Source organism: Oryctolagus cuniculus, chromosome 1 (genome assembly GCF_964237555.1).
Source record: "Oryctolagus cuniculus chromosome 1, mOryCun1.1, whole genome shotgun sequence".
Taxonomy (NCBI): Eukaryota; Metazoa; Chordata; class Mammalia; order Lagomorpha; family Leporidae; genus Oryctolagus; species Oryctolagus cuniculus.
In genome coordinates this window covers 163,422,155-163,448,802 of record NC_091432.1, presented here as the reverse complement: position 1 = coordinate 163,448,802, position 26,648 = coordinate 163,422,155, and the positions used below count along the sequence as shown (strand labels likewise).

Sequence of the window (26,648 nt, the reverse complement as noted above, 5' to 3'; positions counted from 1 at the left end):
AAACCAGCGAACCTGCAAACATCAGGCTGTTCTTCCAGAGGGTAAAAGACAAAAAAAATACAATGAAGTTTAAAATAGAAAAGAAAATCAGACCCAATGAGAAGGGTAAATAAAATATCCCATCTATTTTAACCTTTGTAGGAAAGTTAAACGCCATCTGCATGCTAAGCTTGGGGAGGTTAGAAATGATTTTGTGATTCAATATAATTGAAAAAATTAGGCCTAATTCTTCAGCACAGACACAACTGACATATGTATCTGTCATGTGTCCTTCTGCAATGTATTCGTATCTCTGAGCCTCAGTTTCACCACTGACACACTGGGGATAATACATCTACTACAAAGATTTGGTGAGATTATATGTGTGTGTGTGTGTGTGTGTGTGTATAAATTTCTCAAGCTACAACATGACCCAAAGGAATCATTCGTTAACCCTCTTTCCTTATTTTCTTCTCCAGAACCACACTGGGAGAAGGAAAACCAAGATATTTGGATGTCAGGTTGTTTGCTTTTAAACCCACAACCCTTTCCTTTATTCTGTTCTAAGAACACCACAAATGTAGGCCTGAAATCACAGTGAAGTACATGGAAGGCCTCAACTGCTGCTGCATTCAAATCTCCACAAAGAGTATGAGTCCCTCCTGTTCTGGCAGGTTAGCAAATACATACTCCACTATAGAACTGGGCTCATCAACTTGTAAAAACAGCTGCAACAAAGAATCATGGTAAATAAAGGTTGTTAAGGGCGAGGCAGAAACATCAGAGGTCTAAATCAGCAGGTGGGGTGGGGAAAAACTTAGAATAACATTAGTCTTTAGTCCAAGAAACAAAACCAAGATCCTGAGCTAGCTCTAAATGCTTCAGGTTGTGACCCCTGGGCCTGATTTCTTTTAAGAGCTAAAAGTAATTACAAACTACATAAAGTCAGTAGCTTCACAATTTTCAATAAGAAAACTGAGATCAAGAAATATTTACTTGCTCAAAGTCACACGGTTAAAAATTTTTAAAAATCATACTTTCCATGCAGTTGGTCTTTAGTGGGTTAAGATGCCCACATCAGAGGGCCTGGGTTCGATATCTGGCTCCAGCTCCTGATTCCAGCTTCTTGCTAATGTAGATCTGGGAAGCAGCAGGGGATGCTCAAGTGATTTGGGTCCTTACCACCCATATGGGAGATCTGGACTGAGTTCCTCCCTCCTGACTTCTGCCAGGCCAGTGCCTGTCATTGCAGACATCTGAGAATGAACAAGTGAGTGACAGTGGTTGTGCTCATTCACTCTTGCTCATTCTCTCTTTCCTTCCACTGGAGAAAGTAAGATTTTTTAAAAACCTTTACACCCAATAAACAGGGATGATTCCTGTTTTATCAGGACCCTGGAATGAATATGGCTTAGTAATATTGTGGCTTAGTATAAATATTCCATTTTGGGTGTAAAGGTTTTTTTTTTTTTAACTTTTATTTAATGAATATAAATTTCCAAAGTACGATTTATGGATTACAATGGCTTCCCCCACATACCGTCCCTCCCACCCACTACCCTCCCCTTTCCCACTCCCTCTCCCCTTCCATTCACATCAAGTTTGTAGGGACCCAAAAGGGCACAGAATTCATTCCATGTCATTGGAAAGAATAGATGTTCATGAAGAGACTACAAGTAAAGGTGCAGGCATGGTTAAGGAGACAGAGGAGGGACAGGGGAATGCACAGAGACTAGCACTCACTGACACCTCAGGGCTACAGGCAGAGGAAAACAGCATCACCAGAGCCCCTTGGAAAGTGAAGGCTGTCATGAAAGACTGTAGCTACTGCTCCCTCTTCACCTGTTGCTGGTGCCTCCCACCGACCAAACCCACTTGGAAGATACAAGCAACAAGCCCCAGCTAAAGCAGTCACGAGGATCAACGGCAAAACACACATAGTCTGGCAGAGGCTTAGAGACAGAATGGTTAATGGATGAGATGGTGCTAGTTGCCTGTGGAGATAAGTCAGGATGGGCCATTTCCAAGGTAGTCAAACCCAGAGACATACTGGATATGGGACTTGGGTGGGAGCCTTCTCCAGTGGACTCTAAGAACACTGCTGGGGATGCCTGGGGCATAGCTACAACAATGGTTTGCCAAAATATAAGTAAGGCAGACCGCAGGTAGGAAAACAGCAGAAGATGGAAGGGGGTAACAGAAAAAGCTCAGAAAAAGAATCTTCATTGAAAGAGAAATTAGCAAAAAGCCAGAGAGAGAGAAAGAGAACTTTCCAGAAGTAATCCATCCCCACAGCATGAGGCAGGGATACAGTAGAAAGGAGATGAAGGTTCTTTTAAGACATGGTCAGGCAGACTGTCATGCTGTCATGGCAGAAATGAAATGATACTGCCTGAAGCAAGTCTCATTCTCATAAATCATAGTGAGTTCTAAATAGAGTAGAAATGAGGATGGTGGTGCTGTAGTGATAGGTACAAACAGGTGCAGGCAGCAGGGGACCCAGTGAACAGAGAGCTGGACACAGATGAGGTGGGAGATGACACTAAGGTCAGAAAAGGGAGAGCTCCTGTGTATCATGCAAAGGGAGACAGGAATCATAGCTGCTGGTAGCTGAGTACCCAACACACCCCAAATATGTGGGCTTCATGCATTGAGATCTCATTTGATTTCATCTTAACACAGAAGTAGCTCTTTTCCTTTTTTTTACAGATAAAGAAACAAATATAGGAGTTTGGTGGTTAAGTGCATGGGCCCAAAGGTACAGACAAACACCACCTGCTTTCACATATGGAAACTAAAAAGCTGATCTCACAGAAGAAAATAGAAGGGCGACTACTAAAGGGTGGGGGTGGAAGAGAGAGGGAGTTTGAGCACAGGTAACAAAACACATTGGGAGGAGGAGGTTCTAGTGTTCTACAGCACAGTAGGGTGATTACCGTTCACAGCAATGCATTATGTAGTTTATAAAGAATGAGAACAACGGAATTCATGGGCTCCAAACACAAAGAAATATTTAAGGAGAAGGAAATGCTGATCACCCTGATTTGCTAACTATTTATTATATACCCACACTGTACCTCACAACTACCTACCAATTATTATGTATCAATTAAAAGTAAATTTGAGAAAAAAAAGAATATAGGCACTGAAGGCATATTTCTTGGGTTCCAGTCTTTTCTGTTTGCCTTCAGGTAAATTACATAATCTCTCTGAGCCCAAGTTTCCTCATCTGTGAAATAAAGTTAATAACAGTATCTTTCTCACAGACTATTAATAAATGAAAAAAAGTACTTGTGAGTTAATGTTTTCAGGGTGACAATATATGATTAGTGTCTGACACAGAGTAGAAAATCAATAAATGCTGATTGTGGATATTATGTACTGCCTAAATGCATTGCTAGTAAATTAAGAAGCTGGGATTTGACGCCAGACTGGTCTAACTTCAAAGTACTTTTACAGCTCTGTCATGTTGACACCTGTCCCAGTTGGCACGGACGTCCCTGTTCCAACACAGCAAGGCCTCTGGGCACCACACCTCATGGAATCTGCTTCAGTCATCCAGCTCTAATTTCATATTCACCAAAGTAACCTGGAGCTGTTCATTCAGGTTTCTAGGACCTTCGGTTATAAAGAGGAAGGGATTGATTGGTCCAACCTGGTAAATCTCAAGGCCATAGGAATAAAGTACCAAGTGCAGCAGCGAGCTTGGAATTTGTGCTCATACAGTTTCAGTTGGGCCTGAAGCCACCCAACCTGCCCTCATGCACACCCTGACTCCCTGCATTCAGCTGCCTTGTGTGAGATGGAGCTGTAGAAGCCCCATTCTCCTGCAAAAGTGTAAGAAGCGGGGCACTCCTTCCCACCCATTCAAACTCCTTCTCTCCCTCTTTCCACCAGGTGAGGATACAGTGAGAAAAAACAGTGACCTACAAACCAAGGGGGCCTTCCCTAGACAGCAATCTGCTGGCACCTTGATCTTGGACTTCTCAGATTCCAGAAGTGTGAGAAACACATTTTGTTGTTTAAGACATCCATGGTATTCTGTTACAGCAGCCAGAACTAACATAGCATCCAACTTTTGAAGGAAGGGAGGGAAGCCACTGGCCCTAAGTGATGCATCATGAAAGGTAATGATTCCGATAATGGCTCTACAGGTTCTCCTGGGCTCCCTACAGCTATTCCCATAGACAACTCCCTGATATATTTAAGGCCACTGCCAAACTAGAACCAATTTTCCTTGGAAGTAATTCTTGAGGATTAAAGCTCTAGTGTTTCAGTGTTATTCTTGCAGGTGATGGTTTGTCATGGCATAAAAAGGATCTCAATTTTAACCCCAGTCAATCCACTAACTGCATATTAACTCGGGGAAGCTAAGTTGTATCTCAGCCTCTACTCCACTGCCTGTGAAATGGGAATGCTACCTCCTCCTTGCTGACAGGGTTGCTGGAGGTGCAGATAAGATGCAGACACAACACCCACAGACAATGTCAGCAACTCGGTCATTTTTGGGTGAGGCTCCCCTTTCTTTGCCAACAAGATATAGCAGTCAATGAAAGACAGCTTCCTAAGATTGCTAGCTATCTACCGGGGGTACTTTATCCACAAATACCATGACGAGAGCAGTGCAACGTTAGGGATGGTCACCAGTTTATATGAAGACAGGAGGAAAGCAAGGAATGCATGTGGGAAATGGCCAAGCAGTGACTGCACCCCCTGCAAACTTCTTCCTTCTCCAAATCCTCTATGCTTCAACACCTTCTCACATCCTTAGCCTGCCTTGTTGTAAAGCTATTTCCACCAGTCTTTTCTTCTCAACTGGGGTACACTCTCCTGAAAGTGTCTTTCATAATGTCTGGCTTAATGCTGTGGTCATGAAAAGGGATACTAAATGCAGGATGTTCCAACTATGATAGTTTCAGGTTTAAGTCACATGTATAATGCTGGTCAATACTTCCTTTAAAAGAAGAATTATCATTTTTTAAACTGTGTGTGCTTGAAAGATTTGGATTTGTCCTAAAATATTTTCTGGAAGGAAGTCAAATAAATTATAGCTGAAGAACTTTTCCACCCTCAGAATCAGTGATTCCTTGCCATAAATATAACCCCTATGCCCCAACAAATTTAAATTGATTAAAGTTAAAAAAATAAATTGTGGGAAGAATGAAATCTATTTAATATTTAATGATGTTATCCAGGAAATGAAAAAAGGAATCTCTTTGCTGCTCAGATGGCCACAAGGAAATGATTCACCCTGCCAAGTCTCAGAAAATGGGCATTTCATAATCATAGCAGAGAGACTGTGGTCAACAGAAAAAAAAGTTAGCACAGTGAAGAAAGGTTGCAGCCTGGGACAGGAAAGTGGCCAGAGAGAGACAGCTGCTGGGCTTTGTTTTTAAAGGCCACTGGGGTTAACAAGTAAAGCAAACTGATAGCATTTTTCAGGACACACTGCAGAGCATCAAAGCCTTCCTTGTAAATCATCTGCTAACAACTCCCCTTGGAGCTGGTTCAAAGGCAGAAACTAAGGAGAAATGGCCTTAGAACCAGCAAAAAAAAAAAAAAAAAAAAAAAAAAAAAAAAAAAAAAAAAAAAAGTCGCAGCCTTGCCTCTTGGGGACAAGTACCACACAGAACACTCCAAAAGAGCCTCAGTAGAATCTGGGACAAGAAAAATGCAGACAAGGCTAGATGCCTATCCACTTTGTGCTGCTGTGTGACTTACAAAAAACAGAAATTTATTTCTCCCAGTTCTAGGGGCTGGAAAAACCAAGACCAGATCATAGGTATATTATGTTGCCTGCTCTCTGCATCTAAGAGGGCACATAATTATTGTATCCACCAGGGGAAAGAAACACTGTATCACCACATGGTGGAAGTGGAAGAGCAAGCTAGCCAAACTCCCTCCATCCAGTCCTCCTATAAGGACACCTAATCCTATTCACAAGGAAGACATTTTTATGGCCTAACTGCTCTTAAAAGCTCCACCTATTCATACTATCACATCGGAAACATCCGAATTTTGGAGAAGACACACAGAAACCATGGAAACAGAGAATCAACAATTGTTGCACCCACCTTACCAACTCCCCTTAGTAAAGAGGGGCTACAATTTAATATTAGAGTTTACTGTATTGCTTGTATTCATTCCAGTAACATATATTATAAATTACTCTCAAATAAGAGTGGAAATTCAGACATGCCTCATAAAACTTCGTGCAATAACAATAACAGTAGTCTCTCAAGTTCATGGGTGTTTTGTGAGCCAGATATCCAGGGGAAGCACTACTCAGTATTGTTTTATAAATTCTCAGCACAACCCTGGGAGATGGGCATTAATGTTATCCTGATTATATCAGTAAAGAAAGTGGGATTCAGAGAGTTCAAAGAACTTTTTCTTGGTCACATGGTTAAAAAGCGACAGAACCAGGATTGAACTTGGATATGTTTGATCTTAAGATGGTTAAATTAACTACAAGAAGAGACTTCCAAACTTTAATGGAGGTTATCTGGAGAGCTCATTAACACTGTAGGCTCTTGGGTCACCCCACCCCCCAGTGTTTTGGATTCAGTAGGACTGTGATGAGTCTAGGATCTCAAGCAACCCCAAAGTGATTCAGATGTATGCAATTTGGAAACACATTTTTAAAGATTTATTTTATTTATTTGAAAGACGGAGTTACAGAGAGAGAGACAGAGAGAGAGGCCTTCCATCTGCTGGTTCACTCCTGATGGCTGTAATGGCTGGAGCTGTGCTGACCCGAAGTCAGGAGCCAGGAGCCTCTTTCAGGTCTCCCACATGGGTACAGGGGCCCAAGGACTTCTACTGTTTTCCTAGGCCATAGCAGAGAGCTGGATCAGAAGAGGAGCAGCTGGGACTAGAACCGGCACCCATATGGGATACCAGCACTTCAGCTTTAACCCGCTGCTCCACAGCACTGGCCCCGGAAGCACACTTTGTTTAATGCTGCATTATACCACAGCGCTGCTTTTTATACCCTTCAAAACATTCCATGCTGTACATATCACTCTAAATGTTATTCATGGACACCTAGATGGGTGTAAACCCAACCTCCTTCAGCCAAGGTCCACAGCCAGATTAGGCCAAAGTAGGTAAGCATTTTCCCCTCTATTTCAATTAGGAAGGCAGGAGAAGAAAATTAGATAGGAGGCAGCACCTAAAACCACAGGAAGGATCAACAGAATGGACAGTGTAGCTCCCACATGTTCTGTTCCAGTTCACCAATATGAATTCACCTCTGAAAATTTCAACTTGAAGACTTCAAGAGTCACTAAGCTTGTTAAGTCACTACTTTTGTTTTCATACTTAGGGTTTTTTTTTTTTTCTTACTGAAAGCCTAAAACTGGTAGAATTAAAGATAATTTTAATATACATGAGACTTAACCAATATGGTCATTTCAAGAAATAATTTACTAGGGTGGTGGAGAGGGCATTGTGACACAGTGGGTTAAGACACCACTCAGGATACCTACATTCCGTATTGCAGTATCAGTTCAAGTTCTGGCTCCTCACCTTCCAATACAGCTCCCTATCAATGTATCCTGGGAGGCAGTTTATGTGGCTCAAGAGCTTGGGCCCCTGCTCCCAGTGTTGGAGATCCAGTTGGATCTCCTGGCTTCCGGCCTCTGGCTTTGGCCTTACACAACCCTTGTATTGCAGGCATTTGGAGAGTAAACCATCAGATAGATTATTGCTCTCTATTTCTCTCTCTTTCTGTCCCTCTGTCTCCCTGCCTTTCTACCTTTCAAGGGAATGAAAATAAATGTGAAGTTTTTTTTTTTAAAAAAGCATATTTTATAATATTTAGGGACTATTTTATATGGTAGGGAATAGACTACTTTGGGTTGGGGGAATAGATTTTTTGGTTGGTTTGGTTTTGTTGTTTCAGCTAAGGAAGCTGTCAAAGATTGTTTATCTCTTCAAAATTGAGGTTTTTTTTTTAATATTTCTAAGGATGTTTCTTATACCAATACATTATTCATTTTGTACTTCTAAAAAGTGGATTCCCTAAGTAAAATTCCATCCAGAATTTGCTATTGCCACTGCTAATGTGTTTTTAATCAGCTGCACAGATCACAGGTGATAAAACTGACATGACTATGCTGAAATGGTCAGTTTCTAACTAGCCCTGCAATGAATGCAGCACTTTTTCAAACACTTGGCTACTATCTTCATGTTGTTAGCCCTACCAGTTATTTTTCATGTTGAGTTTTAAAAGGGTCTATTAAAGTTTTTAGCAAGGGAACACTTCTTGACTTGTCGCTTCAAAAACCAATGTTTATTCACGGTGCACAACAAATGTAATGCAAGCAGCCACAGCAACAAGCTGTCCATGTGGCACAATGCAGTCATTGTAGAAATTGGTAGAAATGCTGTTAACGCTGCTCTTCTGTGCTGCTCTTTAAACAGTGATGCACAATCACAGAAGGTAGCAATTACAAAGCCATGTTTTTCTAGTCATCCTACACTATTGCAACAGTGTAACTGTTGTATTGCAACTATTTCTTACCACCACAGGCCACAGTTTTTACTTTATTCACTTTAAAATAACCCCTGCCACCTTTCTGAAATCAACATCATTCAATAAAAAAGTCCAGGCATTTTCATGGAATCTGAATATGTGTAGAAAGCCTCTGAAATTGATTCCTGACTGCCTGTGCATATGCTGACATTGTGGCCCTATCAACCAAGGAGCTTGAAGGGCACAGTCGTGGCAATCTGTTAAAAGTATGAACCCACTTGGACCCTCCTCTAGACTGTTTCTTAACATGGATTCTGTGTAATTGTTAAGCCTTGGCTTAAGAGGATGAAACCATTATATTGTTGGGGAGACCCATGGGACAGAAGTGGCACAGGCAGAACTCAACAGGAGGTGCTTACTTTTCCCAGCAGCTACCTCAGAAGCCCCAGAAACCAGAGAGCTGAGCTAATGACCCAGAAATGCTTCAGGAACTAGGAAGTGACACCACACTTGGTGGCAAGGAATTCTCCACCAGTCATCTTTAAAGCAAGGCCGTAGATACCATGTCTCCCAGCCACTATGCATCAAAATGGACAGAGCCCATGCTGTGCAACAGCAAACACAACAGAGGACACATACATAGCCTGGGCAGTGGCTGAGGAGGCTACATCTTACCTCTCTTCCTCCCCCCGCCCCCATCCCTCTCTATCTATCTATCACACACACACACACACACACACCCTCGGAATTTTAGCATGTTTACAATAACTTGGATTAGGGAAACTCTCCAAGGTTTTTATGAAATTGCAGTGTTTGTCAAACACCAAGTTACAAAAGTTAAATGGGCCAAGCAACAGATAAGACATCTCACATTTCTAGAGTTATTTCCTGTTAACTGATGGGAGAAGAAAGTTGGAGCACTGGAAAAATTGATAAATGAGAGTAAAAATATACCATGAGCATCTTCAAAATCTAAGAACAACACCATGCTACTTAAAGTGATTTCCATCAGGCAATGAAGCTCTCTATGTAAGTGACAGAAGTGACATGTTCTTTAGTGGCCCATGGCTTGCTGTTATTTGGTCCCCTCTGAGTAGAAGCATCTACTCATGTGACTCTTGGATTGGTCTTGCAGCATTCTTTGCCACTGAGACAGTTTTAACAACTCTTGCAAGCAAGGTAAAACAGTGTCTATCAGGTTTAATGTGATTCTGAACATAAAAGTCACAGGACAGTCCCATGGTTGCTTGTTTACTTTTAAGTCATTAATAATTAAGTGTGCTAATATAGTAAAATAATAAAAAAAAACAACTATTGTGTTTTTACTTCTACATGTTGTAGAGGATTGTTCTTCATAGCTCATATTTACAATATGCCAACAGAGTAAAAAGAAAAATTTCAAAATGCACCTATGTCTACTAAATCTAGTAACAGTGTAATTTCACCCTGTGCACCACATAGATTCATTTTTTTTTATTCTTAACATTTTTGTGGTTTTGGTTTTGGTTTTTCTGAGGTTTTTTGAGAGGTGTGGGGCTTATGTCTATAAGCTGAACAAAAGTTTAGTAATATTTTGGCTAATACATTTTAAAGGAAAAATGGTAGATACAGCTTTTTATGACATAATGTACCAGGCTACCAGATTGAGTTTCTCAGTTTACTCAGCATGAACATTTTTGATAATTTAAGTCAGAAAGTTATGAATGGACAAGGAACACTCCAAACATGTTTTCTACATTGTGGTCATTTCAGTCTTATCTTTCTGTGGGAAATCAGAGATTGAAACATTCAGTAGAAATGCTATAGGAAATTTATTTATGAAGAAAAGTGAACATAATACTCTAAAGGAGGGTTTGCTGAATGAACGATTCCTTTAAGAGAATTAAGTAGCAGTTAAATCCTATCATATTGTCTGCATTCCAAAGACGGCAACAGATAAATTATAATAAACTTCACAGGTTATTATCAAGAGATGAAAAAGAGTATGAGAGTGTGAGTTATAGGCACCAAGCACCTCCATCTGTCGGCAAATCCTCAAACCTTCAACTTGTTCAACTCCATACCAATAACACGAGGCACAATAACTTCTCAGTCTCTGCACAAACACTAGTGGGTTTGGACTTCGAGATCCAGATTCTAATCCCATCTCACTTTGCCTCTCTGCTTCCATTTCCTGCCAAATAAAATGAAAGGTTTGGACTGATCAGACCCACAGGAATCAAGTAAGGGGGGCGGGCTTTGGGCAACCAGAGAGTGAGTTCCTGCCCCAGAGACCGGGAGCTACTGCTGCTCTGAAACAGGGTGCTGCCGTGTGGCAGGTGTGACCCACTTTGCCAGGTCTGCAGATTTTTCAAAAGAAGCCAGACATCTGCATCTGAATATGTTGTCTCCTGCCTTGTAATCTGTTGGTAACAGATTGTTTCAGAAAAAGAGAATACTGAGTAGGGAACTTCTACTTTCAACCAAGAGAAAGTAACAGAATCAGCCATACCTATCTGCCTGAAACAAAGAAATATTCAAAATATATGAATCAATGGTTTCCAAGGAATGGATGTCAGTCAATGAGGAACAGTGGCCTCTGAGAAATGGAAAAGGAGTGAGCCCCATAATTACCCTAGCTGGAGAGAGACAGTCACTACCACTGGAGAAAGGTTGGTCTTTCCAATACATGATACTGAAATAACTTTATATTCATACGAAATAAATGAACTTCTGTGGCCACATACAAAATTGAAGTTAAAGTGGATATATACCTAGTAACATATAAATTATAAAAACCACTAGAAGTAAATGTGGAGAAAATTTTTCCCATTATGATTTTTGGGTAAATCTCAAATAATTATGCTAAGTGAAAGAAGTCAAACTATAAAGTATATACTCTATGATTTTACTCATAGAAAATTCTAGAAAAGTGAAAGCTAACATAAGATGAAGGAAAACAGAACCAGAGTTGTTAACAGAGACTGGGAACAGACAAGAGATGTTACAAAGAGTCATGAGGAAACTTTTGCTGGGGAGGAACATTGGAATCTATTTATAATCTGTTTATTATCTAAATTATAACACTGATGTCACCAGTGTATGCCTTTATTCAAATGCCAGATATGACAACACTACAACTTTATCCAAACACATCAATCTTCATAACATACGTGCAGCTTGCTACCAATTACATCTCAATAAAGTGTTGCACACACACACATACACACACACACATACACACAACCCCAAATGGTCAAATAAAACCCAGTCACAGGCAAAATCTGGCATGCTGGCAGCCGGTTTTCAATGTTGTTATTAAATGGCATCAAGAGCCACTTCCATGATCTCTTTTTTTGTCTTTCTTTCTTTAAGATTTGTTTATTTGTTAGAAAGGCAGAATTACAGAGAGGGAAAGACAGAGATCTTTCATATGCTAATTCACTCCAAAATGACCTCAACAGCCAGGACTAGGCCAGGCAGAAGCCAGGAGCTTCATCCTAGGCTCCCTCATGGGTGGCAGGGCCCAAGTACTTGGGCCATCTTCTTCTCCTTTCCCTGAATAACTGAATCAGAAGTGGAGCAGCCTGGACTCAAACTGGTACCCATTTGGGAAAGTGGCATTGCAGCTGGTGGCTTAACCCAAAGTGCCACAATACTAGCCTTGGTCTGCAGTTCTTGAGAATTACCCAAGGTACAGCTAAGATACCATTCTCATAGCTACTAGAGGTAACTACAGAAAAGAATTCTAGAAAATATCTGCAGCTGAAAACTTGGCTATATTCAGAGTGTATAGCAGTGTATGTAATTACTGCATAATTATAATGCTTGTGTCATCATTCGGAAAATACAGAAAACAGAATGTTCATTTTCAATAGATCTTTATTCCCTTGCTACTTCGAATAACCTGTGATTTTCAGTATTCATGGAGAAAAAGGCTGTAAACCCTCCCTTTTCCAGCAATTCTGAACTCTAGGAGCACTGTAGGACTTACTCTAAGAACAGCATTCCCACAGACAAAGGCTTGGTGCTTTGTGAATGCTGTAGCCACACATGAACTGTTTTCAGAGTGTCATAGAAAATGCACTGGATGGATGCTGTGGCATAGCAAGTAAAACCACCACCTGAAATGCCGACATGTCATATGGGTGGACACCATTCATGTCCTGGTTATACCACTTCCCATCCAGCTCCCTGCTAATGGTCTAGGAAAAGCAGCAGAATATGCCCAAGTGCTTGGACCCCTGCCACCCACATGGGAACTCTGATGAAGGTCCTGGCTCCTGGCTTCAGCCTAGCCCAGCCCAGGCTTTTTGTGGCTACCTAGGGAATGAACCAGCAGATGGAAAATCTCTCTCTCTTCAAATAAATAAATCTTAAAAAACAGAACATACGCTGACTACATATACACTTATATCCACATAAACATATATTTATATGAGTGTACAAACTGTCACATTATAGCACAAAATGAGATGTATACACAAACCTGTATGTAGACATAATAATGTAATTTTTTTTTTTTTGACAGGCAGAGTGGACAGTGAGAGAGAGAGACAGAGAGAAAGGTCTTCCTTTGCCGTTGGTTCACCCTCCAATGGCCGCCGCGGCCACGCGCGCTGCGGCCAGCGCACCGTGCTGATCCGATGGCAGGAGCCAGGAGCCAGGTGCTTTTCCTGGTCTCCCATGGGGTGCAGGGCCCAAGCACCTGGGCCATCCTCCACTGCACTCCCGGGCCACAGCAGAGGGCTGGCCTGGAAGAGGGGCAACCGGGACAGAATCCAGCGCCCCGACCGGGACTAGAACCCGGTGTGCCGGCGCCGCTAGGCGGAGGATTAGCCTAGTGAGCCGCGGCGCCGGCCCAATAATGTAATGTTTAACCTCTGCATCATTGCATAATATACCAGAGTGGTTCAAAATGTTTGTAGAAAAAAATGCAATTAAAAGATATGCTTCTTCTGGCACAAAAAATTTTTAAATGCACGCCTAGTATTTTTCTTTTTTTTTTTTTTTTTTTTTTTTTGACAGGCAGAGTGGACAGTGAGAGAGACAGACAGAGACAAAGGTCTTCCTTTTTGCCTATGGTTCACCCTCCAATGGCCGCCATGGCCGGCGTGCTGCTCCAGCGCACTGCACTGATCCGATGGCAGGAGCCAGGTACTTCTCCTGGTCTCCCATGGGGTGCAGGGCCCAAGGACTTGGGCCATCCTCCACTGCACTCCCTGGCCACAGCAGAGAGCTGGCCTGGAAGAGCAGCAACCAGGACAGAATCCGGCGCCCTGACTGGGACTAGAACCTGGTGTGCCGGCGCCGCTAGGCGGAGGATTAGCCTAGTGAGCCACGGCGCCAGCCCGGTATTTTTCAAAATATACATTTTTCATGAACTTGCTGAAAATCCCTTGTATGCATGGATGTCTCCTCATGAAACTATTTTAAAGGAAAAAATCACAAGTGTTTTCCTCAGCACAATATAACCCAGTTTTTCAGTGACCTTTTTGAGGTAACCTCATATATCATTTAAAGAACACATATGTGCAAAATTTCCTGTTTTTCTGATATAAATATATTCATAGAAATGTGGGTATATCATTGTTCACAAACATTTTTCCAGGCTTAAGTGAAACTGCTCTGAGAGTTTAGAAAAAGAGGTGAGTGGTATGTTTCCAAGCTGTCACTGCTCTCCCTGCCAGCATCAGTTTTCAGTTGCCATCAGATAAGCCTAAGAGTAATGGAGTTGATATAACCCAGTTCTGCAGGTAAAAAGAATACAGACATATTCTGTGGCAGACAGTTACATGAAAAGGGGCCTGAGGAATGTCACTTGTTCTGTGTCAAAACAATACAATAAAGAGATCTATTGTTGATGGGTCACCTCCATTAGGGTCAGCTTAATGTAGGTGGAGTCCCATAAAATCCCATTCTGGAATGCTGTCCATTTATGTAAAGAGGCACCATTTGCAAGCTGCTTACTTCCTTTTTCTTCTTTAATTGTGCTCTTCAAAAAAAAAAAAATGCTGGTGGCATTAAAAACACTACGACACAGCACAATTTTCATAGCTCAAATGACAGGTGAAGTAAGTGTTTTCTGAGCATTGTTCGTGGATGTCTAGACATGTTGTTAATAGGAAAAGAAAAAAATACTTCTCCACAATTGTCCACAATCTCCTCCTTCTGAGTCCAATAATTAATACTGAGTAACAACCATTTAGATTTTTTTTTCTGAACAACAACCCATTTGATATCTAGGCATGAAAACATGTTGATCACTGTCTTTAGAACAGATAATGAGGGAAAAGAGCCATTTTCTTAAGTAAGAAAATTAGTCCAAGTATACTTGTGTTGCTAAGGCATAGCTAATGGTCTTTCTAACTGAGGACTCTTCTACAAATGCATTGCAGATGGATTTTCCTGCTCAATCCTTAAAGGAGGAAATGCATATTTACAACACATATATGATTAAATATATACATATAGCTTTAAATAAAAATTCCTAAGAAATAACTAAAACATTTAAATGGAAATATAAATGTCAATGAATAAGATTGCTACTCTACAAAAGACTCTAAAGTGTGGACTTTCTAACAAGGTTAAAAGAAAAATCTCACCTCATTCCTGTCATAACAGCTAAAATCCAAAACAGAAAGAGTAACAAATGTTGGCAAGGATGTGGAGAAAGGGGAACAATTATAGACTGTTGGTGGGAATATAAATTAGTGCAGCCACTATGGAAAAACAGTGTGGCTATTTCTTAAAAAACTAGAAGTAGACATGCCATATGATCCAGCCATCTCACAATTGGGTGTATTCCCAAAAGACTTGAACATGCTATATCAAAGATACTTGCATGACCATGTTTACAACAGCATTGTTCACAACAGCCAAAATTTGGAATCTGGCAAGGCGTCCATCATAGGATGACTGGATAAAGAAACTGTGGGCCGGTGCCATGGCTCATTAGGCTATTACTCCGCCTGCAGTGCCGGCATCCCGGGTTCTAGTCCCGGTTGGGGTGCCGGATTCTGCCCCAGTTGCTCCTCTTCCGGCTCTCTGCTGTGGCCTAGGAGGGCAGCGGAGAATGGCCCAAGTGCTTGGGTCCTGCACCCACATGAGAGACTGGGAGGAAGCACCCGGCTCCTGGCTTTAGATCGGCACAGCACCCGCCAGGAGTGAACCAACAGAATGAAGACCTTTCTCTCTGTCTCTCTCTCACTGTCTATAACTCTCTCTGTCTCTTTCTCTCTGTCTCTCTCTCTCACTGTCTAACTCTGCCTGTCAAACACACACACACACACACACACACACACACAAGAAACTGTGAAATATATACACAATGGAATATTATTCAACTATACAAAGGAAAGAAATTCTATCATTTACAGTAAAATGGTTGGAATTGGAGAACATCATGTGGAGTGAAATAAGCCAGAGCCATAAAGACAAATACTACATGTTCACCTTTATATGTGAGAGCTAAAATTTTAAAAACAAACAAAAAAAGAAAGAAATTTCTATGTGTATCTGTATTGTTGCAAATATAGGTTTGTATAATTCTGTTTTATACCTTTGCCCAATGGTTAAGAATGGTTAATCATAACCAATGGTTATGGTTAATCTTAACCAATGGTTAAGAATGGTATAATCATAGTTGTAATGATCTGGGATTACTTTAAAATTTACTATATATGGGTGAAATGGTCATTTTCCATTGAATTATTGTTTATAGCCATTGTCTATATTCCCAGTAAACTAAGGTGTTTTTTCTTTTTTTGCTTTTTACTTGTCAAACTTGTTATTTGGTGAAGCATTAAGCCTTTTATCATAATGTAAATTTAAAATATGATATTCAAAGACTTTTTAAAAAGGAAAGAAAACGAGAAGGAAGGAGGGAGAGGGGGGAAGGTCAGGGGAGAAAGGGTAATATCATTATATTCTTAGAATTATATCTACAAATTACAGTGAATCTGTTGGCCAGCGCCACGGATCACTTGGCTAATTCTCCGCCTGCAGCACCAGCACCCAGGGTTCTAGTCCCGGTTGGGACACTGGATTCTGTCCCGGCTGCTCTTCTTCCAGTCCAGCTCTCTGCTGTGGCCCGGGAGTGCAGCGGAGGATGGCCCAAGTGCTTGGGCCCTGCACCTGCATGGGAGACCAGAAAGAATCGCCTGGCTCTTGGCTTTGGATTGGCAAAGCGCACCAGCCGTAGCAGCCATCTGGGGGGTGAACCAACGTAAATAAAGATCTCTCTCTCTCTTTCTCTCTCTAACTCTGTCAAAAAAAAAAAAAAAGAGAATTATATCTACAAATTACAGTGAATCTGTTAAAAACTAATTAAAAGTCAAATTTAAAAATGAAAACAAACTGTAACCTCAATAAACACTTATGTTGACAAGACAGTAGTGGGAAAATAATGAATGCACTGGTAAACAACATATCTCTTGGTTCCTGAAAGAACAGAAACAGCTAAAATTGATGTACTGCATTTATTACTGTTAGGTGCCATTCTAAACATTCTTTGTGCATTAACTCCCTCAAATCTCAAAGCAATGCCATTAGGTAAATACTTTTGTTAGCTAATTTTACAGATAAGGAATCTACCACTGACAGCAGGTGGGAATTTGGCCCACCACACAGCCAGTAAGTGGCAGAGATAGAATATCACCTGGCTCCACTGGTTCCCAAAATGAAGTCCTTAACCATTCTATTCCCCTGCCCTTTGAATCTACAGAAAGTGACATTATTTGCAAGACTCCCATCGACCACTAAGACAATAGGCGAGGATGAGCTGCTTGCATGTGATCAGCCAGTTCCTTGCCACCTGTCCTCTGCTCCGCAGGATGAGGGGGTGGAAGGGGACATTACTCAGGGCCAGTCTAGCCAGACTTGGGATTTTTCAGAGACTAGTTCTTACAGGATTAGCCAATCTGTTGATGGCTATTCACTCCTGCTCAATACTGATCTACCAGGGACTGCACTGAAGCCAGGGGATTGAAAGGGCAGCACTGGTGCACAGTACTCCTCCACCAGGTCTGGAATAAACTTGATAAGAGCCATGCCCTCCGCACACCTTGAAAAATAAAGTGGAGTCTTCAAGAGGGCAGCCTGAGCATTCCATTGCTAAGGGGAAGACTGCTGCTCAGGAAGCACTGTCATCTGAAAGGTGACTTCCCAAGGCTGACTCTGTGGGGTACTACTCCCTGACACTGTGGGAGAGACACACCCGCTCCCTACAGAAGAGGGCTTGAAAAGTTGTGTTAATTTCTTTCTTTACCATATCTTTTTCTTGTTCTTTAATGTATTTGGAAGTCTGGTCTATGATTAGAAATGCCATGTGACTGGACACATGCTTCATTTTCACATCCTACCCATGACACGCAGACACGCATCACCAGTAAAGGGGGAGGGGGGAGTGGGGAGGAGGGAAAGAGGAAGGAAGGAAAGAAAGAAATTAAGGAAGGAAGGAAGGGAAGAAGGAGGGAGGGACGAAGGAAGGGAAGAAGGGAGGGAGGGAAGGAAGGAAGAAGGAATGAAAAGACGGGGCCTGTGTGGTGGCACAGAGGGTGAGGCTGCCACTTGCGATACACATATCCAATGTCAGAGCAAAGGTATGTTCAAGTCCTAGATGCTCTGTTTCTAATCTAGTTCCCTTCAAGTGCACCTGGGAAAGCAGCAGAAGATGGTCCAAGGACCCCTGCCACTCATATTGGAGACCCACATGGAGTTCCTGGCTCCTGGCTTGGGCCTGGTCCAACTTTAACTATCATGGTCACCTAGGAGTAAACCAGTGGATGGAAAATCTCCTCCCACCCCGTGTGTGTGTGTGTATGTATGTATGTATGTATGCATGTATGTATGGGTGCATGTTACTCTGCCTTTCAAATAATCTTTTTAAAAAATCAGACCTACAGGCCGGCGCCACGGCTTACTGGGCTAATCCTCCGCCTTGCGGCGCCGGCACACCGGGTTCTAGTCCCGGTTGGGGCGCTGGATTCTGTCCTGGTTGCCCCTGTTCCAGGCCAGCTCTCTGCTGTGGCCAGGGAGTACAGTGGAGGATGGCCCAAGTCCTTGGGCCCTGCACCCCATGGGAGACCAGGAGAAGTACCTGGCTCCTGCCATCGGATCAGCGCGGTGCGCCGGTCGCAGCGCACCGGCCGCGGCGGCCAATGGAGGGTGAACCAACGGCAAAGGGAAGACCTTTCTCTCTGTCTCTCTCTCTCACTGTCCACTCTGCATGTCAAAAAAAAAAAAATCAGACCTACAAATATTCACTTACTAAAAACTACAAAGCAGTACCTTCTTAACATCAAGTGTGTTGTGTTGAATTAAATGTCAGTCACTGTTTCATCACTATACATGCCCAGTTACACAGTATCAAGTGAGTTTTTTTGGTGTCTCATATGATGTTATATTATACAGCTATTTCACCATTTATAATCTGAGGGTTCTTATTTGTCTTTTATAATTATGTTAAGAAGAGTCAGACAAAAATACTGAGACAAAAATACTGAATATTTCTTCAAGGTTCTAGATCAATTTAATTAAGAACAATCTTGAAATTTCTTCTAAAAAATTCGTTTATTTGAAAGGCAGAGTTACAGAAGGAGAGACAGATAGAAACCTTCTGTCTGTTGGTTCACTCTGCAAATGGCTGCAATGACCAGGCTGGTCCAGGCTGAAGCCACGAGTCAGGAGTTTCCTCTGGGTCTCCCAAGTGGGTGCAGGGTCCCAAAGACTTTAGGTCATTCTTCAATGCTTTCCCAGGTGCATTAGCAGGGAACTGAATCAGAAGTGGAAAACCTGGGCCTCAAACCAGTGTCCATATAGGATGACAGCACTGCAGGCTGTGGTTTTAACCAGCTGTGCCACAGCACCAGCCCCAAATCTTGAAATTTCAAAGTGAACTTCTGAAGCATTTTGTTTTGAAGCTACTTATCTTTATGAATAAGGATTTTCTCAATGCTGTGAAACCAAAACATACACAAAAAGCATGATTTTCAAAAAAATCTGTACTCTCACCTGATCATATGTTGCATAAAGCTTCAAATATCACACAGTACCACATAAAAACATAAACTGAGTCAAACAAAACACATTTTTTAAGAAGTGAAAAAAATTAAAGAGCATAACTTTTGATTTTAGATTTTCAGGGGGCTCATTAAAATAGCTTCATTAATTTTAAGGCAATTAATGACTCCTAAAAGGACAGAAGTTAAAATATGATTTTAGAAAGAAATTTGTACTAAGAAACGTAAAAAACAAACAAACAAAAAATCTCCTCTGGGAACTAACTCCCAGCCTTTATCAGCTTGGTAGTTAAATTCCTTCTGCTATATCCTGGGTCCTCTGTTCAGCCTTCCAAGGCTTTTTGAAGCCATCTGTCCAATGGCCATCACCTCCTTGCCAGCACCTCTATCATCAGATATCTGGGGTCATTCTGGGGTCACCTGCCCTCTAATCAGTGTGATTTCACATCTGCTGTTAAGGTGGAGGGTGGCAGGCTAAGCCGGTCTCTAGGGATAACAGAATCTGACCTCACTTTTACAGCTAGTGGGGTGGAACAGGGCTGGGTACAGCTGATACAGTCATGGAAATGTTCCTAATGGAAAAAGCCGTTGTTAGAGCACTTACTATGAGGATGCTGGCCATCCCCAGGCACACCTGCCATCCAAGAAAGCAATAGCAAAAGGACTCTCTAGACAGAGGTTAGCTCCTCTCCTCTCTTCAACATCACTATCACGTGTCTAAGCTGCCCTGGAAGTACATGGTGGCTGTGACAGTAGAAGAGGGTTACGTCTGACAGGGCTTCCAGCACAGGCCACCAGGCAGGTGAACCAGACAGGGAGGTGCAACTGACCCTGTCTGTGTCTCTCCATGAACAACAGGAGAAAGCCACAGAAGTGACTTTGGTTTCTGAGTAGAAAGAAACTCTCCTGGAAAAGAATGCTTCAGAATGGGAAGTACCAAATGTGAACTTCTCCACAGGGTTATGCCTGTTTCCTTATAACCAGGCAAGGGTTGATTAATTGCATAATGTACAGCTCTCCGTTGGTGCTGCGTTTCAGGCCTTAGCCTGCCTGACCCAAAAGCTGTTTAACTTGGCTCCAGGCATTTGTGACTTTATTTTGAACAAATCTTGAACATTTTCATTTCATTCTTTCCAACTCCACTATGCAACTCAAAATTTGTTTTAAATTTTATGGTTTTTTTAAAGCTTCCCTTTTTGTCCTTCCTCTTCTTCCAGCTGTAGCTTGGGAATTTGAGTTGATTTTCCTTAGGCAACAGCAGACTGTGATGCAAAGGAAAGGAAGTTTGCAGAAGGAAAGGGGTGAAAGCAGAGGAGGGGAAGGGAAGGTCGTCTTACTAACTCTTTGGATCCCCTTAGAACAAGCTAAAACCTAATACTATATAAATAATGAAGTGCACAGTAGAGTCGAAGTATTCAATAAACATTTACTGTGAATGGAGGCATTAGGGAAGGCATTGGCCCCGCCTGAATTCCCATGGAATTTGTAAATATTTCTTTCATTTGTTCTCCATTTACAATTAGTTGCGGTCAGGCTGATCAAAGCCAGAAGAGGCCTGTTGCCTGTGAACCAGCATCCCTCCCAGTGACATCCACAAAGCAGAATGAAATATGGAATATCAGGTTTCTGCGGATGCATGAACTTGTAAAAAATCTGAAAGAATAGGAGGTTTTTCACACTGAGTAATGTGAAACATTTGGTGCGGATGGTAGGCCTCTGAAGAGGGAGAGGCAGAGCCCAGTCATCAGGCTTGTAAAACACAAGCAGGCCCAAGCACATAGCAGGCCCTTCCCAGGCACCCAGTGACTGCACTGTCACAGATTCACAGCCCTCCAGAGCCCTGGCAAAGAAGGGCTAAGGTAGGTACCCAGGTTCTGCAGCGATCCCTGCTGAGCTCCATCCCTCCTCCCTCCTCTGTCAGCTACTGGATTGTTGAATTACTGCTCCCAACCCAGTCTCATACACACAGACACCCCTGCCAACTCATGCTTTCATTTACATGCATTTTCCAACCCGACAGGTGTTTGAGTTAATTGGGAAAGCACTTGGGTAAGCTATGTCAACTTTTTAGACACTAAGTAAATAAACAACCCAAGGGAATCCAGAAGTATATGCTACCACAAAGCCTCAGCAGCCACACAGCTTACTTTCTCTCTCCATCTCACGGGCTCTCGCCCTCTCTCCTTCCCCCTCCCTCTCTCTCTCGCTCCCCTTCTCCCTGAGATCCGTTCCTTTCACTGTGGCTGGTCCTGGGCTCTCCTGTGACTAATACTAGGCGTTTTCATTGCTTCCTATGCTTTCCCCAGCTGTCAAGCCACAATGGCGTCTGAAATGAGGACGTTTACACGTCCTCCACCTCCAGAAAGGCAAACACCTCCTCCCTTACAAGAACACTGAGCAGCCACTACTGCTACTAACATAAAAAGTACAAACACCGCAGGGGCAGCAGTTAAGATGGCACTAGGAACACTCACATTCTATGTATGTCAGAGCACCTGGGTTCGGGGCTTTGCTCTTTCCTGACCCCACCTTCATGCTGATATATACCCTAAGATGGCCCCGTAGTTGGGTCCTTGCACCCACATGAGAAAGACTCATAGAGAATTCCTGGCTCCTGTATTTGGCCTGGCCCAACCCTGACTGTTGCTTGCATTTGGTGAGAGAACCAGTAGACAGATTTCCCCCTTCCTCTACTTTGAAATAAGTAAAATAAATAAAACTTTTAAAAATTATTTGCCAAATATTTCTCATCAGGAAAGTCAGGTAAACAAGCACTCACAGTTCTCTTTGGAAAATACAAACAACCCCTCCTTCCTCCCACTATTCACCCCTCCTCACACCCAAGGAGGCTATAGTTCAACTTCCTCCCATTCTTAGGTTTTTGGGGTACATACATTTTATTCAGAATGTATCCTAGCACCAAAATATTAGCAGATAGATAAATCCACTGTATTTTACCAAGTTGGGGGAAGATACTTCATCAGGATTAAAGATTAAAGGGGACTGGGCATGACAAACAAACAATAAGAATTGAGTTTCTGTGAAAACTCAGCCTCCCCTATCATATCACAGACCGCCCCCCCTCTGGCCCTCAATGCTTCAAACAAGTAGAAGAAGAACCAGTAGCATGTACAAACACTACACAGTGGTAAAGGGCTAAGGAGGATCACCACGGAATTAAAAGCCACTGTGTGACATAAAGCTCTGCTGTCAGACAGTTTTCCAAAGCTCTGGGTTCTGCCACTGAAGAGAAGGTGGCTCCCCTGGACTCAGGAGAGTTGATACAAAGCAATGTGCACACAGTAGTGCAAAACATGGATGTTCATGGAATACAAATAGCAAGAAAGCTGTAACTTGACCATGAATGGAAAGCTTTAGTTAAAATCTGAATCATCCTATACCTTTCAGAATTTACTGGGCAGGGCTGGGGAACAACATTAATCTCATAAACAGTTTCCAAAGACCTCAGGAAACAAATAATTGTGCCAAAACCAGATTTCAGCAATTTGGTTACAAATAATTTGAAATATCATGAGTTCAGTTCGTTTTAGATGAACGTGATTCACAGCTTCGAAGAGGAGTACTCTCAAAGGAAAACTGAAGCTGAGGATTTTGGTTAAAACCAAATTTGGCTCAGCAGATTTAGCTCACTCAGATACACATCCTCTGACAGGACGTAGATGACTGCAGATTGACCAGGCAATGCCACTGAGCCCCTCGAGGAGGAGAAAAGTTGCTGCAGTATTTTTGTAAATGGACACAGATCATTCCTTCCAAGAAACCAAACATTACCACAACCCAGAGCCACTTAAACACCTTTGTTGGCAGCACATTCTTCTTCCTTAGAGGCAACTACCATATTAAAGGCTGATAATTTACAGTACTGTACCTCCTGTGCAAGCATCACTCAATGTTAAGGAATTTTATTGTCAAAAGTTGAATTTAAACACCTAAGAATAATTGTGTGCTAATTACAGAGTTAAACCATTAGTACTAGAACAAAAAACAATACTAAAATGGATAAAGTATTACATTCTACATCAATAGACAGGACAAGAGCTGATCAAGTCACTGTTTCTCACAGTGTCCATTTCACTTCAACAGGTTTCCTTTTTGGTGCTCAGTTAGTTGTCACCGATCAGGGAGAACATATGATATTTGTCCCTTTGGGACTGGCTTAACTCACTCAGCATAATATTTTCCAGATTCCTCCATCTTGTTGCAAATGACCGTGTTTCATTGTTTTTGACTGCTGTATAATATTCTATAGAGTACATGTCCCATAATTTCTTTATCCAGTCTACTGTTGATGGGCATTTGGGTTGGTTCCAGGTCTTAGCTATTGTGAATGGAGCTGCAATAAACATTAATGTGCAGACAGCTTGTTTGTTTGCCAATTTAATTTCCTTTGGGTAAATTACAAGGAGTGGGATGGCTGGGTTGAATGGTAGGGTTATATTCAGGTTTCTGAGGGATCTCCAGACTGACTTCCATAGTGGCTTAACCAGTTTGCATTCCCACCAACAGTGGGTTAGTGTCCCTTTTTCCCCACATCCTCTCCAGCATCTATTGTTGGTAGATTTCTGAATGTGAGCCATTCTAACCGGGGTGAGGTGGAACCTCATTGTGGTTTTAATTTGCATTTCCCTGATTGCTAGTGATCTTGAATATTTTTTCATGTGTCTGTTGGCCATTTGGATTTCCTCTTTTGAAAAATGTCTATTGAGGTCCTTGGCCCATCTCTTAAGTGGGTTGTTTGTTTTGATCTTATGGAGTTTCTTGATTTCTTTGTAGATTCTGGTTATCAACCCTTTATCTGTTGCATAGTTTGCAAATATTTTTTCCCATTCTGTCGGTTGCCTCTTCACTTTCCTGACTGTATCTTTTGAAGTACAGAAACTTCTCAATTTGATGCAATCCCAAATGTTAATTTTGGCTTTGACTGCCTGTGCTTCTGGGGTCTTTTCCAAGATGTCTCTGCCGGTAACTATATCTTGCAGGGTTTCTCCAATGCTCTCTAATAATTTGATGGTGTTGGGTCGTAGATTTAAGTCTTTAATCCATGTTGAGTGAATTTTTGTGTAAGGTGAAAGGTAGGGGTCTTGCTTCATGATTCTGCACGTGGAAATCCAATTTTCCAAGCACCATTTGTTGAATAGACTGTCCTTACTCCAGGGATTGGTTTTGGATCACTGATCAAATATAAGTTGGCTGTAGATGTTTGGATTGATTTCTGGTGTTTCTATTCTGTTCCATTGGTCTATCCATCTGTTTCTGTACCAGTACCATGCTGTTTTGATTACAACTGCCCTGTAGTATGTCCTGAAATCTGGTATTGTGATGCCTCCAGCTTTGTTTTTGTTGTACAAGATCACTTTAGCTATTCGAGGTCTCCTGTGTCTCCATATGAATTTCAGCATCATTTTTTCCAGGTCTGAGAAGAATGTCTTCGGTATTTTGATTGGTATTGCATTCAATCTGTAAATTGCTTTTGGGAGAATGGACATTTTGACAATTATTCTTAGGTGCTTAAATTTTAACTGAAAAATGATCCCTGTTAAATATAACAGTGGGAATAAGAGAGGGAGGAGATGTACAATTTGGGACATGCTCAATCGGACTTGCCTCAAATGGTGGAGTTAGAAACGTGCCAGGGGATTCCAATACAATCCCATCAAGGTGGCATGTACCAGTGCCATCTCACTAGTCCAAGTGATCAATTTCAGTTCACAACTGATCACACTGATAGGTCTAAGAGTCAAAGGGATCACACAAACAAGACTAGTGTCTGCTAATACTAACTGACAGAATCAAAAAGGGAGAGAATGATCCAACACGGGAAGCGGGATACACAGCAGACTCATAGAATGGCAGATGTCCTAAATAGCACTCTGGCCTCAGAATCAGCCCTTAAGGCATTCGGATATGGCTGAAGAGCCCAGGAGAGTATTTTAGGCATGGAAAGCCAAGACACCCTGGAAAAAAAAAATAAGACCTAAATGAAAGATCACTACGAGTGAGATCCCAGTGGAGAGAACAGGGCCATCAAAGAAGGAGGTACCTTTCTCTGAAGGGAGGAGAGAACTTCCACTTTGACTATGACCCTGTCGGAATAAGATCGAAGTCGGCGAACTCAAAAGGCTTCCATAGCCTTGGAAACTCATGACTACAGCCTAGGGAGATTACTGACTCCAAAAACAAGAGTGTCAAATTGTTAATTCAACAACAGGAGTCACTGTGTACTTACTCCTCATGTGGGATCTGTCCTTAATGTGTTGTCCAATGTGAAGTAATGCTATAACTAGTACTAAAACAGTATTTTACACTTTATGTTTCTGTATGGGTGCAAACTGATGAAATCTTTACTTAATATATACTGAATCGATCTTCTGTATATAAAGAGAATTGAAAATAAATCTTGATGTGAATGGAATGGGAGAGGGAGTGGAAGATGGGAAGGGTGCGAATGGGAGGGAAGTTATGGCGGGGGGAAGTCACTGTAATCCATAAACTGTACTTTGGAAATTTATATTAACTAAATAAAAGTTAAAAAAAAGGTGAATTTTACAAACATGGAATTACAGCAATATATTCTGCTTTAGTGACTTGCTTTTTAAAATCAGCATATGGGGGCTGGCACTGTGGCATAGTGGGTAAAGCCACTGCCTGCAGTGCCTGCATCCCATATGGGCGCCGGTTCGTGTCCTGGCTGCCACACTTCCAATACAGCTCTCTGCTGCGGCCTGGGATAGCAGTAGAAGATGGCCCAAGTCCTTGGGCACCTGCACCCATGGGGGAAACCCGGAGGAAGCTCCTGGCTCCTGATTCATGCAGCTCCAGCCATTGTGGACATCTGGGAAGTAAACCAGCAGATGGATGACCTCTCCCTCTCTCTCTCTCTCTCTCTCTCTCTCTCTCTCTCTCTCTCTCCTCTCCCTCTCCCTCTCCCTCTCCCTCTCCTTCTACCTCTCTGTGTAACTGACTTTCAAGTAAATAAATAAATCTTTAAAAAAAAAAATTAAGGCGGGCGCCGTGGCTCACTAGGCTAATCCTCCACCTGCGGCGCCGGCACACCGGGTTCTAGAACTGGTCAGGGCACCGGATTCTGTCTTGGTTGCCCCTCTTCCAGGCCAGCTCTCTGCTGTGGCCAGGGAGTGCAGTGGAGGATGGCCCAAGTGCTTGGGTCCTGC

General features: G+C 42.2%; 1 protein-coding gene across 15 annotated transcripts in view; it reads right to left on the bottom strand.

Moving 5' to 3' along the window:
* The window catches only part of LOC138844174 (uncharacterized), a 411,900-nt gene that overhangs the window by 223,635 nt on the left and 161,617 nt on the right, over positions 1-26,648 (bottom strand). Inside the window, exon 8 of one of the 15 annotated variants that reach the window (XM_070051355.1) lies at positions 7,782-16,879. The exons of the other annotated variants lie outside the window; for them this stretch is intronic. The gene's annotated coding sequence lies outside the window, so the exon portion shown is untranslated. Of the gene's footprint in view, positions 1-7,781; positions 16,880-26,648 lie in introns of those variants that run through there. 15 annotated transcript variants of the gene reach the window in all.